Genomic DNA, 14,561 nt, shown 5'->3' on the forward strand with positions numbered 1-14,561 from the left:
TGGGTGGTCCGCTGCTGAATATGAATGTGCTGAATATCATTTAGGCAGGCAGCAAGAGGTGTGCCAGTGAGCTGGAGAGGAGCCCAGAAGGTATGCTGTTTATTTTCTAGGAACATTTATTTTCTACAAAACATATAACTTGAATTAACAAAGTGGATTTAGATGTGGATAAAGGAAACCAGTTATTGAAACTGAATAACTGTGACTCTCTAAGAATAACCAAAAGATCTGTGACTATGACTCCTAGAGCAAGAAAAAGATTAGAGCACAAATAACTGTTCTTATATTGCTAAGAAGCACTGGTCTGGATCTGACTGCAGAGCCGGGATCTGCCTGCAGTTAGATCCCGAGGCTACTAGTAACTGTCACTTTGATGAGTTCTTTGGAAATCGACAAAGTTCATTAGAACAATGAAAGAAGGTGATTTCTTAAGTAATGCTTATGTAACTAATGTAAAATCATAAGACTGGTTATATCCTCCGGTCCAAAATTCGAAAAGAATTTATAAAAAGAAAATCTCTACTGACTTTCTCAACTTACTGCTAAGTCACAAAATATCCCTTGAGAACAGACAACGGATGAGGTTGTGGTCAATCATCTGTGGAATCTCTCACCTGACTGCCTTAAGTCTGGTTTCTGGCATGTCTTTGAAACAAGTTTTGCACTGTTCTCATCCATTAATCATTCTTTCAGGGTGATGGATAAAGGCCAAATGCTTAAATAGACACTTGGAGGTTTGGGATATGGATTTGATTCCACTGAACAGAAAAGTCCTTTGAATTTTTCACAGATTTTAGTGCCACCCAATATCTACTGAAAAAATCCAACTGTATTAAGTGCTAAACAGAATCAAGAATAGAAATACTAAACATATAATATTCACATACATATGTGTGCATTTCTATCTTTGGGTTTCTTTGTTTTATTCATTTCTGGTGCCAGAGAATATTATGAAAATTCTTTTCTCTCAGGGGCAACTATTTGTGACTTCAAACCATTTCTTATCCTATACAAACTGGATCTAATGCCTGCCCAAAATAATATAAAGAAGCTATGAGAAATAGTTTTGGAATATTGTGTCCTACCCTGCTAGGCTGGTATTTCTGTCTTCCCTTTATTCTACCCAGCAGTGACAGTCCCGCTTATAAAATGGTAATTCTCCAAAACCTGATTCATATCTTTCTGATTTCACTTGTGTACATGACCTTTGTTACCAATATACTGGTTCATTCAATATTCTTAATGTAACAGTCACTATCTCTTAAAGTAAGAGCTATAGCTGGGCAAAGACAGTAGTGGTTATCTTGGGGAGGGGAATTACTATGAAAATAACCAGTTTACTGTCTTCTCTTAAAGGAAAGTAATTTAGAGGTTAGGGGAGAAAAAAGGAACAAAGGATTCTTGAGGAACAATCAAATTAAAAAAAACTTAACACAATATGGATTAGAAAAAGTATACGCACGATAACAGTAAACAGAACAAATTCCATTCATATTATGAAACACTTCCTACTTCCAACCCTTATTTGGTGGTTATCATCCACTTTTCAGTAATACTTTTTTTACTGAGGTATAATTTACATACAATAAAATGCACATATTTTAAGTGCAGATTTCACCGAATCTAGAAAAATATATATTACTATGTAATTGCCAATCAGGATATAGGAGATTTCCATCACTGCAGAAAGTTACCTCCTACTCCTTTGTAATCAACCAACTCCACCCTCAGCACCAGCAGATTAGTTTTGCCTGTTCAGGAAATTCACATAAATGGAATCTCAAAGTATGCAGTTTCTGTGTCTGGTTGTGTTTATTCAACATAATTGTTTTTGAAATCCATCCATTCACGCATTGTGTATCAGTAGTTCTCTCCATTTTTATGACTGAGTAAAATTCCACTGTATGAGTAGGTTAGATCATAAGTTGTTTATCCAGCCACCTGTTGATGGATATTTGGGTTGTTTCTAGTTAGACACTATTACAAATACAGCTGCTATTAAAGTTTGCATATAAGTCTCTGTACAGACATACATTTTCATTTCTGTTGAGTAATCATCTGGAAGTAGAATTGCTGGATCACTTGGTAAGTACATATTTAAGTTTTTGAGAGACTTACAAGCCACTCTCAAAAGAGAAATCCCATTCTACACTCCCAGCAATACTGTGTGATAATTTCAGTGACTATATATCTTCACCTACATTTGCTATTGTAATTCTTTTTAACTTTAGTCATTGTAATGTGTGTGTAGTGCTAACTCATTGTGTTTTAAGTTTCAATTCTCTGATAACAAATGATGGTTACCAGTTTTAATACAAATACTGGTCAATTGTATGTTCTTTTGTGCAATGCATATTCAAGTCTCTTGTCAATTTTTAATTGGACTGTTCATCTTATTGAGTTTGAATAATTATTTATATACTCTGGATATAAACCCTTTGTCACAAACATGTATTTCAAATATTTTTTTTCTAGCCCATGACTTGCTTTTTCTTTTTCCTTTTTTATTTTATTTATTTTTTTGTTTCTTTAGACCAATAACTTAAAAAATTATTTTTATTGGAGTATAGTTGATTTACAGTGTTTCAGGTATACAGCAAAGTGAATCAGTTATACATATAGCCACTCTTTTTAAGATTCTTTTCCCACATAGGCCATTACAGAGTATTGAGTAGAGTTCCCTGTGCTATACAGTAGTACATATACACAGGGAATATTACTCAGCCATACAAAAGAACAAAATAATGCTATTTGTAGCAACATGGATAGACCTAGAGATTGTCATACTGAGTGACGTAAGAGAGAGAAAGACAAATATCATATGACATTGCTTATATGTGGAAGCTTTTCCTTTTTTAATGATCTTTTGAAGAGCAGAAAGACTGTAGTTTTAATTATGTTTGTATTATTATTTACAATATTTTTAAAAGATTGGTGATTTTTTTGGTTTACTTTCTATTCCAAATTTGCCTAGATTTTCTCCTAGAATTTTACAATTTTAGTTTTTTATGTTTATATCTATAATCAATTTCTAATTAATCTTGTGGATAACGAGGTATTGTTTAAGTTTTTTTTTTAATACAAATATCCAGTTGTTCTAGCACAATTTATTCAGAAAACTATCATTTCCTAATGGATTATGCTGGTGACTTTAAAAAGTTCAATGACCGTATGTGTATTATATCTGTGACCTTAGAGATCTATTCTTGGATCCTTTAACCTGTTTCAATGAACCATGTATTTATATTTATACAAAAACCACACTATCTTGATTACTGTGACTTTACAGTAAGACTTGAAATAGGATAGTGTGAGTCCTCCAACTTTGTTCTTTTTCCCCTTCAACACACGTCTAGCTATCGTTAAGCCTTAGCTTTCCAAATAAAATCTAGAGTAAGTTCTTCAATTTCTACACAAACAAAAACAAAAAAAAAAACATGTTGGGAATTTGGTTAGGATTGCAGTGAATCTGTAGATCAATTTGGAGACAATAAGTATGAAAACAATATTGATTCTTCTAAAACATGAACTTGGTATATTTCTCCATTTATTTAGGTTCATTTCCCTCAGCAATTTTTTTGTATATTTCAGTGTATGTCTTGTGCATATTTTATTAAATTTATTCACACTATGATGTCATTGGAAATTTTTTACATTTCAGTTTCAAATTTTTGTAGCTATTATACAGAAATATGATTTTACATACTAATTTTGCATCATATGCTTTTGCTAAATTATCTTAATTCAAGTAGATTTCCTCGTAGGTACTTCAGCACTGTCTGTAAAACCAACCACATAATCTGTGAATAGAAGTAACTTTACTTCTTCCTTTCTGACTTTTATGCATGTTATTTACTGTCCTTGTGTTATTGTAGTGGTGAGGACCTGAAGTACAATATTTGTAACTGATGAGAGTGGGTATTTTTGTTTTCTTCCCAATTTTAGAAGGCAAATGTTTGCTAGGCATATTATCTATCTTGGTGAGTATTCCATGTGCACATGAAACAATGTGTAGTTAATAATAATATACAAATATCAATTTAGTTTGCTTGTAGTAAGGTTCAAATCTGCTAAAACATTAGTGATTTTCTGGGTACATATAAATCACTCATAGATGGATGTTAAAACCTTTAGTATAATTATGAGTAGATTATTCCTCCTGGCACTTTTTTATTTATGAATTTTGAAGCTCTATTATTAGGTGCACATATATTTAGAGCTGTATAATCTTCCCTATAAATTCTGCTTTTACTCTTAAATGTCCCTCTTTAACTCTTAAAATGTTTCTGTCTTGAAATCTACTTTGTCTAGTAATAATATGGCCATGTCAGCTTTCTTATAAGCTCTTTGCATGTTATGTATTCCTCCACCCTCTTCTTTCAGCTTCTTTGTGTCTTTGCATTTAACATGTGTTTCTTGTAGATAGCAGTGTCTATCTGGTAGACAGCTTGCTTTTTTGTTGTTGCTTTTTTTTAAATCCATTTCAATAATTTCTGACAACTGAAGTGTTAAGTTCATTTACATTTCATGTAATTATTCATATAATTAAGTTAAAGTCTATTTTCTTGCTCATAGTTTTCATTGTCCCTCCGGTGTTGTTGTTGTTGTTCATCTGTTGTTCTTTTCCTATGACTTTTTGAGTAAATTCAAAGGTATTTTAATTTCTTCAATGTACCACTTTTTAAAAATTTTTTTAGAAGTTTCTGTATGGCAAAAACTATACAATTTTAACTTATTGATTCTATTTATTTTATTTTATTCTTTTTTAAGCTCTTTATTGGAATATAATTGCTTTACACTGTTGTGCCAGTTTTGAGGTACACCAAAGTGAATCAGCTGTATTTATACATATATCCTCATATCCCCTCCCTCCCACGACTCCCTCCCACTCTCCCTATCCTGGCCCTCTAAGTCATCACCCATCATCGAGTTTATCTCTCTATGTTATACAGCAACTTCCTACCAGCTATCTATTTTACATTTGGTAGTGTATGTATGTCAATTGATTCTGTTTAGAGTCAATATTGTATCACTTAATACATCACACTTCACATTTCATGCTTCTCTGAAGTCCCTATTTGCTCTCAGTTCCCACTGCACAAATGTTATAAATTTAGAACAATACAACTCAAATTAATCCCATTGTTTGTGCTATTGTTGTAACAGTTCAGTTCATAATATGTTATAAACCCTAACTTCTAGTGTTATTATTTTTGCTTCAAACCAAGGACTGACAGACTTTTTCTCAAAGGGATAGATGGTAAATATTACGTTGGCCAAAAAGTTTGTTTGGGTTCTTCTGTAACATCTTATAGAAAATTCCAAATGAACTTTTTGGCCAACCCAATACTTTAGGTTATGAGCCATATGGTTGCTGTTACAACTACTGACCTTTCCTGTTGTAGCATGAATGGAGCCATAGACAATACACAAGCAAATGAAGAAAGCTGTGTTCAATTAACCTTCATCTATAAAAACAGTTGGCTGATCCCCAAGTGTAATTTGCTGACCACTGTTTCTGCAGCTGTTTATTAGGGAAATTATCAAAAACAGAAAACAAACCACATAGTCTTATCTTTACCCACCTATTTACTCAATCTGATCATCTTCATTCCATTTCTCCCCCCAGCTTTATTGAGGCATAATTGGTATATAAAAAACTGCACATAATTAATATAATACAATTTGGAAAATTTAGATATATGTGCAACTCCTGTTACTATCATTACAATCTAGGCAATAAACATATCCATCACCGGTAAAAGCTTCCTTGTGTTCGTGTGTGTGTGTGTGCGTGTGCAGAGAGCCCAGAAATAAACTCGCTCATATACGGTCAACTGATCTTCTTCAAGGGGGCCAAGAATACACAATGGAGAAAGGACAGTCTCTTCAAAAAAAGATGTTGAAAAAACTAGGTATCCATTTTAAAAACAATAAAATTGGACCCTTGTCTTTCACCATACACAAAATTTAACTCATAACGGGTTAAAGATTTGAACATAAGATCTGAAAACATAAAACTCACAGAGGAAAACATAGGAGAAAAGATTATTTCTCTGTATAGATCCTTGGTTTCCACTGATAACTGTTTCCTTTGGTATGAAGAATACCTTTTGGCATGTTTTGTGGTGCAGTTTTACTGACTACTAATTCTCCAGCTTTAATTTTCCAGAAAAATATTTTTGTTTGACCCTATTTTAAAGCATGTTTTCACTGGAAATAAAATTATGAACTGACAGTATCTTAAAGATGATTAAAGATTTAAGGACGTCGTTTCATTGTCTTCTAGCTCACATTGTTTCTAATGAGAAGGTAGCTGTCATGCATATCATCAGAGTACCATTTTTCTTCTGGCTGCTTTGAAAATTTCTTGTCTTCGGTTTACTGCAATTGGATTATGATGTGCCTAGGTGTGATTTTATTTGTATTTGTTCTTGCTTTGTGTTCCACGATATGCTTGGATCTGTGGGTTTGAAAAACTTTTTTTTTTTTGGTCCCATTCTCATTCTCTTCTAGAGCTTCAATTGCAATTATCTTAGACCATTTTTATTATCCTCCAGGTCCTTAGGTCTTTTTTCTTTAGTCTTCAGTCTTTTTCTATCAGATAGTCTCAGCTGTTTCAATTAGATCCTTCTACCTTTTCCAATGTGTTGTTCATCCCACCTACATAATCTTTTCATTTCAGTTACAATCCAGTTTTAATTATAGAATTTGCATTTGGTTATTTTTTAGAGGATTTCTTTCACTCTGCTGAAATTTCTTATCCATATGTTCATAAATACTGCATTTATCTTTAAATCTTTGAGCATTTTTTCCTTTAATATTTCAAAATTATTATAATAGCTAGGCTTTGCTATATCCAACAACTGGGCTATCTCAGGGTTAGTTTTTAAAAGACGACTGTTATTCTTAACTAAAGGTAACATTTTCCTATTTTTTTTTGCATGTCAGGTAATTTTTATTATTTATTGAGCACTGTTAGTAATTATTACTACATTATTACATTGTAATATATAATATATATTATATAATATATTATAGATAACTGCACTATGCTCTCTTCCTCTAAAGAGTGTTGATGTTTGATCTTGTAGATAATTCAGCTGCCTGCTAACCACCTTACACTTTTGTATTCTGCCTTTTTACATCTTATTGGGGTGAGATGTATGGAGAAGCTAGAGTCTTGCTCTTCCAAACTGGTGGAACCCTACTTCCAAATTCTACCTCCCCATGAATCTCATCAGGGCTTGGCGTTAGCCTTTGTTCGGGAATATCTAGATCAAGCCTTTATTCTCAAGCATGGCCCTTACGCCTACGGCTTAATCCTCCTGATAGCTCAGCAGGATGTTTGGAACTTTAAGAAGGTATATGCTGTTTTGCTGAGCTGAAAATTCTAGCTTTCTCCAGCACTGCTTGAACTCTACTGTCACTCTTCTGCTCTGAACCTGAAATAGTGGAGTGTGCTAGGCCTCAACAGTTTCACCTTGTCTATGCAGCCCACTCCTCAGGCAAGGAGGAGGATACGATCAACAGAAACTCCTATGAACCTTCCTCTAATCAGCCCTCTTCGCTCCAGTGCTTAAAATATTGGATAAATTAGATTCAATATTAAAATAATAAAATTTTTGCTAAGTGATAGTATTAACTTCCTTAATTAATATTTACATTTTTATTTCTGAATTTCAGATTCAGCATGTGCTCACCTACATTTTGTCTAGCTTAATTATCCAAAAATTCCATTAGTACCACTAATAAAAGAGTCACTGAGGTGTATCAAAAAGAGCTTGAATTACAGCCAGAAGATACACATTTTATTTTTGGTTTCCTTAGCCTCCATTAGCTTATCTGTCACAGAAAGGTGAAACCACTTCTTTTACACATATAGCAGAACTGTTTGAAGGAAAAGAATATACGTGGAATCACTTTGTACACTATAGACTACATTAAGAGTTGTTAGCACATACATATAATGCATTTTCTGCTCTATAATTTTAATGTAACTGTAATTCATAAGGCTGAGTGAAACACTGGGATCCATTAGTCTATCTTTTATCATCATAAGTAAAATCCTAATAAATTTAACATAATTATAGCCCTGAAAAATATTTGACTTGACATTGAAGTATTTTGACCTTTAGAGTTATCACGGGGAATTTTATTAGATACTTCTCCATCAGTTCATTTGCTCTTACTTCTGGTATTTCTAATGATTTTTCCACGTTATGCTGTTCATGTTTAGACATTCATAACAAACAAGTATCCAGCTGAATAGCACAAATGTATGCATTGCCAGAGAATAAAATATATTTTCTATCTGGGTACTATATAACTCAGTCTCACTTTAGAAAACAAGAAAAAAACATTTTGATTTGGAGTCAAAAATTGACTTGGTGTTATTTCATCCATTTCATTCTTTAGAACTCAGTAATGCTAGAGTCATCCAACATCCTGTCTTAGGCATATTACAGTTCTCAGTCATCCTGAATTTCTTTACATTCACTGACTGATAGCACGCAGTCCCTTTCATAAAAATGTCTCATTCTTGCTTTATTTGTTCTCTAGGATCTATTTAATTTTGGTTATGTATCTGATCTGCCAGTGTTGAATATGGAGAAAAGAGTAGTTTCAAAATCTCAATCTGAATATTGTGAAATATCAAAAGTCGAGGCTGCACAATCCCAGGACAAATATTGGGAAACTGAAAAGCAACAGTGGGAGGTGAGAGCAACAGTCACAGGCAAATTTTTGTTTGTAAAACTCTATTTGCCATGTTTATTGAAAGGGATTAAACTATGAGGATTTCTTTAAATATTGCTATAGATAAAGCAGTGTCATACGTAGGTTGTATTTAAAAGTACTCCTAGCAGCAGGAAATGTTTTTTTTTTCTTTTTTCTTTTTAGAACTTTTATTGAGATACAGTTAACATACAATAAACTGCATATATTTAGAGTGTAAAATTTGGTATCCCAATCTCCCAATTCATCCCCCCCCAACCCTCCCTGCTTTCCCCACTTAGTGTCCATATGTTTGTTCTCTAGATCTGTGTCTTTATTTCCGCCTTGCAAACCGGTTGATTTGTACCATTTTTCTATAGTCCACATATATGTGTTAATATACGGTATTTGTTTTTCTCTTTCTGACTCACTTCTCTCTGTATGACAGTCTCCAAGTCCATCCATGTCTCTACAAATGTCCCAGTTTCATTGCTTTTCACAGCTGAGTAATATTCCATTGTACATATGTACCACATCTTTTTTATCCATTCATCTGTTGATGGATGTTTAGGTTGCTTCCATGTTGATACACATGGCAGACTGAACCTAAGGTGACGCCAATGATTTCTACCTCTGTTCTTCGTATCTTTGTGTATCACTCTCACCCATGGAGGGTGGGGGAAAAACTGTGATGGGATGTTCCTTCAGCAATTAGGTTGTGTTATATAAGAGTCCATCTTAACAGACTAGAGCTAGAGATTCTTCTTCGTGGCTTGATGAATTAAGTAGCTATGTTGCAAAAACCCACGTGACAAGGAATTACAGGTGATCTCTAGGACCTGCAGAAATCTTCTAAGACGTGACAGTGGCCTTCAGGCAACAACTAGCAAAATGTTAGGGCCGTCTATCATGCAACCATAAGAACATTAAATCTTTTTTTATTATTAATTAGTTAATTTATTTATTGTCTGTGTTGGGTCTTTGTTGCTGTGCGCAGGCTTTCTCTAGTTGTGGTGAGCAGGGGTGCATGTGATTCTCACTGTGGTGGCTTCTCTTGTTGCGGGGCGCAGACTCTAGGCGTGCAGGCTTCAGTAGTTGTGGTACATGGACTCAATAGTTGTGACTTGTGGGCTGTACAGCGCAGGTTCAGTAGTTGTGGCTCAGGGGCTTAGTTGCTCCGGTGCATGTGGGGTCTTCCTGGACCAGGGCTTGAACCTGTGTCTCCTGCATTGGCGGGCGGATTCTCAACCATTGCACCGCCAGGGAAGCCCAAGAATATTAAATCTTTAACTAACCTTAATAAGCTTGGAAGTGATTCAACTTCTTACATGAGTTGAGCCCAGATAAGAACATCTCACAAACATTTTGATTGCAGCCTTGTGAGACCCAAAACAGAGGATCTACATAAGTCTTGACACATAGAAATTGTAATAAATGTATGTTGTTTTAAGATGCCAAGTTTGTAGTAATTGGTTATGCAGCAATAAGTAACTAACACAATACCATCAATTAGATTGCTTAACAATAAAAACTATTAAGTGTCTGCATTAAACCAATTTTTAAAAAAAAATTATTCTAAGACCCTTCTGGCAATGGCTCCTGAGTGTTGATTCTGATGGTCAGTAATGGTGTTAAGTATTACAGAGATAAAACCATCGATCCTAAAATTTCCTTGGCAATCTCAATTTTATTTCATTGCAATACTTTCAATAAAGGCAATTTAAAGAATTACTTTCTCTCACCTAAAACCTAGTGTAATAAGTAACCATGTATATACTGCCATATGAAAGTTCCCACATATCATTCAAGCAACTAGTCAAAACAAGTAAACAGAAAAATTCTCCCCTTTTCAAATAATTCATTTCCTCGTCCAGTTTGCTTTTAAGTCAATCTCCTGACACCCATAAATATTTCAACAGATAAACATTGTCAGAAACAAGTCTGTTAAAGGAAAGAAATATGCTTATGGAACAGTTTTAGAGCTACCAACTCAATCACTAAATATTTAGGAATATCAATTAGAACAATTTGAAATACATGAGAAATTTAAAACTTTATAAATCAATGCTGCATTTTAATTCAGACAGCCTAGTTTTTCATATTCAAGGAAGTGAAAGTGCATCTTCATTAAACCTGGACACTTGAACAGAATCTGCCAACAGATTCCCTCTCATTTGTTTTCCTACGTAATCAAGCTGCTGCAGACATCTCTACTTAATTGTATAATGAGTATAATATTTCAATGTTGAAGCATCCCCAGGGGTCTTTACCAATGTATAGCTAAAACCAATACAAAGTGACAGATGCAGAGGGCAGCGGCGCAAAGCTCCCAGGTTGCTTTTCCTCTCAGGCTCTACCTCTTGCAGCTGTAGCCTTGCTCCAATTAGCTCTTTAGGAGGCAAAATTAACCACTGCTGGGGGAAAGCGGGGGGGGGGGGGGGGGGGGGGGATGGGGGGGTGGCGCCCGTTGGAGTGGGATGAATTGGGAGATTGGGATTGCCATATATACATTACTAATAAGAAAAAAAATATCAAATTGTACACTTTAAAAATAAAAGTAACCACTGCTTACAACTTTGCTGACTAGTGAAAAGTTGCTGTGTTCATGGCTCAGGGGTTTAGCCTAAGTAGGGTATCAGAGTTGAGGATATCTGGCAAAGCAGTTCTATTCAACTTGTAGCATTTTAAAGAAAGGAGTTTTCAAAACATTGGTTATAACTGCATACCTGCCTCTGCACTCACATTGCCTCCTCCTCTCTCAAAATTCCCTCTGTTACTATTATAAGGATACATGTTATTGCCTTTAAGGCTCACGTAGATGATCCAGGATAAGCTACTTCTCTCAAAATCCTTAACTTAATCATGTATTGCCACATAAAGTGATATTCACAGGTTTGGGGGGTTAGGACATGGATTTACCTTCTTGGGGGACACCATTCAGCCCACTACACATTTTCAACTTGAACTACTCTTTCACCCTCGTTCTTTTCCCATTAAAAAAATAATTTTCAATAAGATTCCTTCCATTTAATCATTCACTCTTGGCCATCCCTCTATCTATTCCATCATCCTAGATTTAATGGTTTTCTTTTCTGGATCTAGCTGTGTGCTAGGACCTAACCTAGCATGTTATTCACTCATATCTGTAATGTAATGAATGTGCCCAGCCGCTTGGAAATATTTGAAAACATTTTTTCCAAATGTTAATGTGGAGCATTTGAGCCTGTGACAAAGTGAAATCCATGCTCCAGTTTAGTGATCTGCTAAACAGTACAGAACTATTTAATATAGAAATACTTATGTCTATGTACTTATACATATATACTTGGAATTGCACATTTATAAGCAAACATTCTATAAATTAATATGTCACATTTATTTTTAGAACTCATAAAAATTCTAACATAGAAAAATATGATAAATGGTGTTCGGGTTCCTGCCATAGTTCACAAAGGCTTAAACCACAAAAGAACTAGGCTTAGCTTCACTATAACCATGTTAGTACACAAAGTAAATGAAAGTACACAGTATTTTGTAGTTTTATAGGTAATATTTTCTAACATAGACAGTGAACTACAAGCTAGGCTGGTCACTCTTCCCAAAATACCTTCACTTACTTTCTTCTTTTCCTTTCCAGGAAAATATTCTCACACCCCTCTGACTTCTTAGTAAACACAACCCCACTCTCCTACTCCCAAATACCCACACCCGTCACATACTCATGATATAAACGAAGAAAACAGGTCCAAACTTGTGAGCTTTCACAGGAGCTCAAATAAATATAGACATGAGGGCTGCCATTGCCTTTTAGTTCAACTCTATACATTTTGATGTGCAGTCAGATCAAGTCCAGTTTCAGGTGACTACATGACATTCAGGACAAGCAAGTGGAAGAGTGTTCTTAAATTTGGTAAAACAGTTATAACTATAAAAATTAAAATGTTTCTTAGTTAATTTGGGCCTCAAGGGAGTAAAAAGAATTGCCTTCAAAGATCTGTTCTATGGGTAAGAAACACATGCATAAAGAACATAGGCATCCTTGCATGTATTATATTCCCTGGTTCTCTTCTGCATAGCTTCAAAGAGTTTTGAATTGTGGGAAATTCGTAAAGATTACTAATTCTGGTATGTTTTAGTAGAAAAAAGTAAATGGCCTTTCAAAATTTCTTCCAGATGTCTGATTCCAAGGAATCATAGATTTCTTTATATTTTCCTGAATTATACTGTATTTGGAATTCAATCATTTCCGTTTCTCTTCTTCAAAACTTTACTAGATTTTATGTGATCTTGAAACAATGAGTTTGACCTGAAGATTGAAAAATGCACACTGTAAACAAATTAATGCATGGGGCTATTTCCTCTCCCTTTATGGGGCAGTCCATAACAGGTATATTCCTTTCTGTAGCTACTGAAATCTATTTACTGCATGCCATGGATCTGGAATGGGAGAATGGAGCTAGTGTTTCTTCTGGTCTCAGCTTGTCTTCTAGCTCAAAAAATAGGATTTGGATCATATAATAGAGAACAAATGAAAATTTTGCAGAGGCAGCATGGTCTAAACTAGTCAAAGTTAGAAAACAGTGTCAGAGAAAATCAGAATCTGTATAAAGCCAAAAAGATTGAAGAAAGGGGTTTAGTTAATTTTATGGAGTATTTTTATTTTGGAGGGTTAATAAAAGAAAGTAAAGTGCTTCATTTGTACCAATATGTGAAAAACAATTGCCTTTGAAGGATTCTTATTGCTTTGGGATAACAATATATAAATAAGGAATGAAAGAATATCATGCCATTTAAATTACACCATAGCATAGTAGATTTCATTCCCTTACCCTTGTAAAATTTCCTAGGGATAAAAATTAGTTCACCACGTAAGTGACTGTCCTAGGGATTTTTTTTTAAATTAATTAATTAATTTATTTATTATTTTTTGGGGGGTACACCAAGTTCAATCATCTGTTTGTCTTAGGGATTTTTGATTTCATTTTAATAGCTCACTTTAAGAATCAAAATAGAAAAGCCTTAAGTTCAACTGAATGTTAATAAAAGAGATTGCAAAAACAAGAGGTAGCAAGATTTAGCAGAGAGGATGTCTTCACGTTTTTCGGTTAGTCAATTGTATTTTATCTACCTAATATCCCATTTCAGGAAGCAAAAATGTCTTAAGGCAATCCATATTAGAGAGTTCTCTTATAAGTAACAAGTTATTAATAAGAATTTATATTACTAATGAACAAGATTTAATTGTCTGAAACAGTTTAATCATAATTTTTATGCTTGTTTTTCCAGATAATACACAATGTCCAGTTTCTTCTTTTAGTAGCATAAACACTATAACTGTTACAACTAACTTTATCTACAACAAAATAATAATGAAAAGTATATCCTTTTAATGTATGACTAAACCCTAGCTCAAAAATAACATAGATTTACTTTAGATTATAAAAATAATTTAAACAAATACATGAAATTTAATACAGATTTAATATTTCTTTAAATACGCTAAAATATAATGACATCAAAAATGATAATTCTAACTCATTATATGCCAGATACAACTATATTGATTTCCCTTTGAATATCTGTGATCCTATGGTAAGCCAAGGACAAAGTGGAGATTCACCATACATTAAGAGGTAATAAATAAGAAAAAGAAAGCACTCTCTGCTGCTAAAACCAGAGCAGGTATTAGATCACAAGGGATTTTAGACTTGCAGAAGAAAATATGTATTAATACTTGCAATTTGATCCAAATAAAGCTAGTTAAGGTTTGTCACTTTATTACTGAAACACTCAAAATAACCAACCTCATCACCAAATCTGCTTGAATTCACATAAACTTCTGTCTA

General features: G+C 34.0%; 1 protein-coding gene across 1 annotated transcript in view; it reads right to left on the reverse strand.

Moving 5' to 3' along the window:
* MDGA2 (MAM domain containing glycosylphosphatidylinositol anchor 2) overlaps positions 1-14,561 on the reverse strand; it is a 777,847-nt gene that overhangs the window by 96,791 nt on the left and 666,495 nt on the right. The window lies entirely within an intron of this gene.

This window comes from Hippopotamus amphibius, chromosome 2, assembly GCF_030028045.1.
Source record: "Hippopotamus amphibius kiboko isolate mHipAmp2 chromosome 2, mHipAmp2.hap2, whole genome shotgun sequence".
In the NCBI taxonomy this organism is placed as follows: domain Eukaryota; kingdom Metazoa; phylum Chordata; class Mammalia; order Artiodactyla; family Hippopotamidae; genus Hippopotamus; species Hippopotamus amphibius.